Here is a 6382-nt window from a genome sequence, read left to right as displayed (position 1 = left end):
CGAAGTAGAGTCCGGATTGGTAGTTGCTAGCAGGAGCCTGGTTTCTTCCTTGACTTCTGCAAGTGATCGTGTGTGATTGGTTCAAATCCGCGGGCCCCTGCCGGTGATTGGGCGGGAGCCACGGGCGGGTCGCGGTCATTGGCTGGTGCGGGGCCGTCCCTCCTCGGGCGGGCAGCGAATGATGAAATGGGAACGGGGAGGGGAAAGGCCGCGACGTGAGCGCGCGACCTCCGGCGCCATTTTGTAGAGAAACAAGCGGAGTTAACCGAAGAGGGGGTCGAGGAGAGCCGGAGTCGGGGACCCAGGAGTTTCCTGTGTTCAGCGCCGCCGGAGCCGCCTGAGGTGAGGGGGCTGCGGCCGGCCGGCGGGGTTCGCCGCGGAGCGCGGGTGACGGCGGGGAGGGCGCGGGGCGGTCCGGGGCCGCGGGGAGCGTTTCCCGGAGCCCCGCGGAACGAGGGGCAATCGGGACAGGGAAGTGGCGCGGCGGGAGAGGGCGGGTTCGCTCTCTCTCCTGGGCTCCGGGCGCTTCGGTCTCTGAGGAGAAGAGGCCGCGGCGAAGGCTCCATGAAGCGGCAGCGGAGCGCGGGCTGAGCCCGGGGGGTCCCGGCCGGGGCTCGGGCGCTCCGCGGGCGGCGGGGGGCGGCGGGGCGGGCGGCCGGGCCTCGCCGGGCGCGGGCTGCACCCTCCTCGGACCCCCCGAGCGCCTCAACGGCCCCTTCCCTTCGGGCGCCCCGGCGGGGGCCGCGGGCGGTGGCTCCCGAGGCCCAGCGCCGGGGGTCGGGGGTTGCGGGCTCCGGGCTCTCGTCCGGGGGCTGGGGCGGCGGGGCCCTCCGCCGCCCCCGGCACGTTGTCAGCCGGGGTGTTTCAGGTGTCGGCCGGCGGGCGGGGCGGGGCGGGCGGGCGCCGGCGCTTCCGGATTGCCGCTCGCCACAGGTTTTGTTCCCTCGCGCGCCCGGCGCTCGCGCTTGCTCCGGATCGGCCCCCGCGACCCGGCCGGCGTCCGGTCCCCGGGCGGCTCTGCTCGGGAAGGGCCCCCGGGAGGCGCGCGCGGGCCGCGGCCGCGGAAGTGGGCTCCGGCGAGGGGGAGCGCCCCGGGGCGGCGCGGGAGGCTCGTTCGGGGCCGCCCCCCTGTAGCGTCCCCCCGCCAGGGGTAGGCTCTGTGGGCTCGGAAAGGAAGGCGCTTGACGTCGGGGGCTTTGGAAATGTCGCGTTTCCAGTGAACTTCGAGAAGTAAACTTTTCCCCCGGAGTCGCTCAATCAAACATCACGTTTCTTAGGACTCATAAAAAGTCTGTTTTCTTTCTCAAAGCTGAGTAACCGTCCTTAATCTCCCTCGTTGTTTCTCTGCAATTCGATGGCCTCACGGGATTTAAGTCCGTCGTTGAGTGGATATAATTATTTTTTGCGAAGAAACTGCTGAGCCTTTCTCTCGTGACATCCCGCTTGCTGGGGAATAGGGGGATCCATCCTGGAGAATAGGGTACGTGCTGGGGAATGGGGTACGTGCTGGGGAACGGGGGTACGTGCTGGGGAAGAGGGGTACGCGGATGGCGAAGTGGGAGGACAGGTAGAAAGTCAGGGCGCGCAGGTCAGACAGGCTGAGGGCGAGCTCGCCTGTCGGGGAGGTTTGGGTCTGCTGCGTTAGTGACCTGAGGCCGGGCGGGTGCGCCTGCCCTTCCGGAGACGGGGAGGGGAGTGTTTTAGCTCTAATCAAATGTATGGCAACAGTTTAAGCCGTGTTTTATTTAGGACATTAAATTGTTACCTTGTCTAAGGAGAAAATGAGCCGACGATACGTCAAGTTTTAGGTATCTAGCTGCTGTTTGGCTGGAATGGTAGCATGTTGATAAAACTTGGGAAGTTGGTCCGTTTTCAACAAGTGTGGGTCCCAAGTCCTTCGTGGAACTTAAGTCTGGAATCAAGCCCGAAGACCTGACTGAGTAACTGTAGGTGTTTCCCTTTCTTGTCTAGGACTGTGGTCTCAGTAGCTTGAGGCTGGGCCGTGTGGTGTGGTGGTGGAACAGAACTGAAGCGCTCAAGTTTCCCTCACTCCCTGGATCCCTGGCTGAGTGTCTTTCCTCCTAGTCTCTCAATTTCTACAGGGGGGTTAATTCCCCGTGTCTTTAACGTGGATTTTGTCAGGCTAAGTACTGTGGCATCTTCCTAATTTTGGATTAAGTCATTAAAAAGAAGCAGACTGTGAGGACAGAGGAGGAAATGGTTACTTTCTGTTCAAAACATGCTTAAAAACTAACCTCAGACTCTCCTTGCATGTTGCTTTTTCGTATGTGTTTGGTTAGATTTTGATCTAGTTATGAAAAACTCTCTTTTAACCAGCTTAAATTTATGAACTTGAATCTTTATTTCCTTCTGTGAGGTAACAGATCTTTGGCATTCAGTGTCCTGGAAGGGAATTTGTCCATGATAATTCTAATTGAATGCTCAGATATTTTAAGACAGGTATTTTTTACAAGATATTTGTACTTCTTGAATTAACAGAAATAGCTTCCCATTTTGAAATGCTTTATTTTATGAACTTCGTATATTCTTTTATAAAAGTATGAAACTAACTGTCAAGTCATTTAAAAATATTAGTTGCAGCACTTCTTAAACCACCCTCTGACCAAGCTGAACTTCCTGCTGGGATGTTTCAAAATGGCATCACACTAAGTCTTATTTTAAGACCTTATAGATAGAAAAATCCTACACTTCCTTTTCTGTTTGCCCTCCCCCCCTTTTTTTTTTTTGGTGAGGAAGATTTGCCCTGAGCGAACATCCGTGCCAGTCTTCCTCCACTTTGTATGTGGGATGCCTCCACAGCATGGCTAACGAGTGGAGTAGTTCTGGGCCGGGATCTGAACCTGCTAACCTGGGCAGCCCAAGTGGGGTGTGCCGAACTTTAACCACTCGCCTGGGCCGCCCCTCTGTTTGCTTTTTAAGAAGAATGTTTCAAAGGTAAAATGGACTCAAAACCTTCTGAGCCTTATATACACACAATAGTTTATTTTAATGTAATTTTCCCTCATACCTTCTTAAGAATGTAGCAAAGCAACGAAGCAAATTGTTCACTGAAAAGCATTGTTTGAGAAGTTAGTAATTAGAGGTGAAGACTTAATCTGAAACCCTGTTTTGAGACTTGAAGGAAATACACCTTTTGGGAGTGTGGAGTGTAGATTTAAGAAATGTATTTCTGTCTTTAATGCTGGAAAGTTCAGTGTAAACCTCCAGGATAAAATGTCTTGGTTCATTTTGTTACACTGTTAGAAGGAAATTCCTAAAATGTTGAATGAGATATTAAACTGTCTCCAGGAGAAGTGTTTTTTTATGATGTTGGACTAATTATGAAATTTAAAGTGGAAAACACATTTTGAAAGACACCATCTTACTGTTTTTAAGCTTACAGATTAAGAGCTCATCATTTTTCCTTTCAGATAATTAGTTTGAAAGTTTGTCACCTTGGATTTATAGCTAGTAGCTTTGAAATGCAATGTTACTTTTTAAATTTTATGTAGACCCATCATAACAATAGTTACTCCCTTGATTCAGGCCTTTTGTCTTTTTTGCAGTAGTTAACTAATCTCTGGTATCTTTTACCCATCATTTGCTTATTGAGTTGCTTTATTACATAAGTAATATGTGAATACATTCTAATTGTAAGTGATTCCAGGAATACAGTTAATTCTTTCTGTTACTCCCAAATTACCTCTTAAATCATTGGTTTGAAAATAGCCATCCTCTGCTTAGAAGTCCTTCAAATACCTTGGCCTGGAGCTGTGTAAGTGTTGATCCCTCCCTACCTGTAGCAGCATATTACTCTCTTATGCTACAGGCAAGAGACTGTTACACAGTGGTTCCCAGATACGTCTTTGCCTCTTTTATCTGGAATGTCATCGTTTGTCTACCAAAACTTTACCGATCGTTCAGGTTCAAACTCGAATGTACTGTCTATAAATCTTTTCCCTGATTTCCCTAAGCAAAATTGATTTACTTTCCTCTTGGCCAGTTTAACTTAGCCTGTACCCTATGTTGCCTTGTAAGTTCTCTTTCTCGTTTTATGGTGGGTAAGAAGGCTCTCCTTTGCCCCAAACACATACACAGTTGCCCTGAATTGTAATTGAGTAGTGCTTCATTTGTTACACTTGGGTAGATTTGTAGACCATGGCATTCTTGGAAAACAAGACACCCTGGTTTTTGTTCTTTGAGGGCACAGATTGTTTTTTTGGAGCTATTTACTGTAATTCTGTTGACATCATTTAGATGGTTCAATTTTGAAAGCTGTTCATACAGAATTATGTTATCATCCTTTAGGAAATTGAGGCCTGGGAAAGTGAGGTGACTTCCTTAATTTAAGATCACACCAGGTTTTCCTACTCTAATCTAACGTTCATTCTGTCTTTCCATACTGCTTGAGTTCAGTACCAGGAAAAGAAAGATCTGTGAATTTGATCATTCATCAAAAAAGTGAGAATAATCTGTGTGGTCAGTGTGGTCTATGCTTTTGAAAGAGAAAATTTGTGATTATGCAGTTAAATTCTCTGGAGGTTGATTTTGTAGTTCAGGATTTCACTTTCGTTGAGTGGATTGGATTTTAGAAGATCATGACTATCTCTATTACTAATTCTACAGAATTAAACTGTTTCATGTTGGCAATTCCTTGAATCACATAGGGAGATTTTTTTGTTTACTCTCAAGGTGTCCTCCTCCCCCTGGTTTTACTGAGGTATAATTGACATACTACAGCACTGTATAAGTTTTAAGATGCACAGCATAATGACTTGACATACATATATTGTGAAATACTTGCAGTGTTTTGTTTGGTTAAGTTTTTCTTAGTTGTGACCAAAGCAAATACAGTTTTTTTCTCAGCAATTTGTTTGGAGGACAAGACACAAGATTTGAGTTTTTCATCTCTAAAGTGTGAAAATATAAAACTCTAGTCTAGCAAAAAGATGGTCTTTTCTGTTACAGTTATTGTGAGTGGTCATTACTTAACCTCAATATAATAAACTTGCACTTCTGTTGAGACCTCAAAGGATGGAGGGACTTAACGTTTTAAAATGTTTCTCAGCACTGTAAATTGAATTCTGACAGATAATTTGAGGAAGTTTTTTCTTGGTGTAGTGTTATTTTTAAAATAAAGTAGCTCCAAGGATACTCCATGTTACTAATTCTTACTAGTCTTAGGTATATTATATACTACATGGCTTGATAATTTTGCACATGCTACTGGGAAGAAGCTTCTGAATATCCAGTTAATTCCAGATCAAAAACTTGATTCTTTTCTGATTTTGAAGTGAACATGCTTTTCTGGCTCTCGTCACTTTCTCAGTTTTTAAAAATAAGGTATATATTTGCTAACACTAATAACTAATAGCACTTTTGAACTGTGCTGATGTATGGATTGGGTTGTTTTGTTTTTTTGTTTTTTTTCCTGAGGAAGATTAGCCCTGAGCTAACATATGCTGCCAATCTTCCTCTATTTTTTTGTATGTGGGACACCTCCACAGCATGGCTGGTGAGTGGAGTAGGTCTGTGCCTGGGATCCGAACCCATGAACCCCCAGCCATTGAAGTGGAGCGTGCAGAACTTTAGCCATGCAGCCATGGGGCTGGGCCCTGGATTGGATTAATTCTTCTTTTTCTTTTAAGAGTGGCTCTGAGCTAACATCTATTGCCAATCTTGTTTTTCTTTTTTTTCCTTCTTCTTTCCAAAGCTCCCCAGTACATAGTTGTATATTCTAGTTGTAGGTCCTTTTAGTTCTGCTATGTGGGATTCTGCCTCAGCTTGGCTTGGTGAGCAGTGCTAGGTCCACACCCAGGTCCTGAACTGGCGAAACCCCAGACCACTGGAGTGGAATGCGTGAGCTTAACCACTCAGCCATGGGGCTGGCCGTATGCATTAATTCCTGTAAAATTCTTTAGATATCCACACAAAGCTATTAAATGTTCTTTAGAAGTTTGTATTAAGGTTCTATAGCGTTGGGGCCAGCCCGGTGGCACAGCGGTTAAGTTCGCATGTTCTGCTTCCGTGGTCCGGGGTTCGCTGGTTCAGATCCCAGGTGCGGACATGGCACCACTTGACAAGCCATGCTGTGGTAAGTCCCACATATAAAGTAGAGGAGGATGGTCACGGATGTTAGCTCAGGGCCAGTCTTCCTCAGCAAAAAGAGGAGGATTGGCAGCAGTTAGCTAAGGGCTAATCTTCCTCAAAACAAAACAAAAAAGGTTCTATGGCATTGACTAAAATTCCTTTTTTAAAGTGAACATAGTGATGTAGTTATGAAGCAAATCAACTCTTTTTTTTTTTTTCGAGGATCTTATTTTTCCTTATTCTTCTCCCAAAGTTCCCCGGTACATAGTTGTGTTTTTTTTTTTTTTTTTTT

The 6382-nt window shown here is 46.7% G+C and overlaps 1 protein-coding gene across 6 annotated transcripts in view; it reads left to right on the top strand.

The window, feature by feature from the left end:
• Nucleotides 1-203: 203 nt before the first annotated feature.
• CNOT1 (CCR4-NOT transcription complex subunit 1) overlaps nt 204-6382 on the top strand; it is a 112995-nt gene continuing 106816 nt past the window's right edge. For all 6 annotated transcript variants that reach the window (XM_046682669.1, XM_046682664.1, XM_046682670.1 and 3 more), the window contains exon 1: nt 204-342. The gene's annotated coding sequence lies outside the window, so the exon portion shown is untranslated. The remainder of the gene's footprint in view (nt 343-6382) is intronic.

Source organism: Equus quagga, chromosome 13, assembly GCF_021613505.1.
Source record: "Equus quagga isolate Etosha38 chromosome 13, UCLA_HA_Equagga_1.0, whole genome shotgun sequence".
NCBI lineage: Eukaryota > Metazoa > Chordata > Mammalia > Perissodactyla > Equidae > Equus > Equus quagga.
The sequence above is the reverse complement of the archived record's forward strand: the minus strand, read 5'-3'. Positions and strand labels throughout refer to the sequence as shown.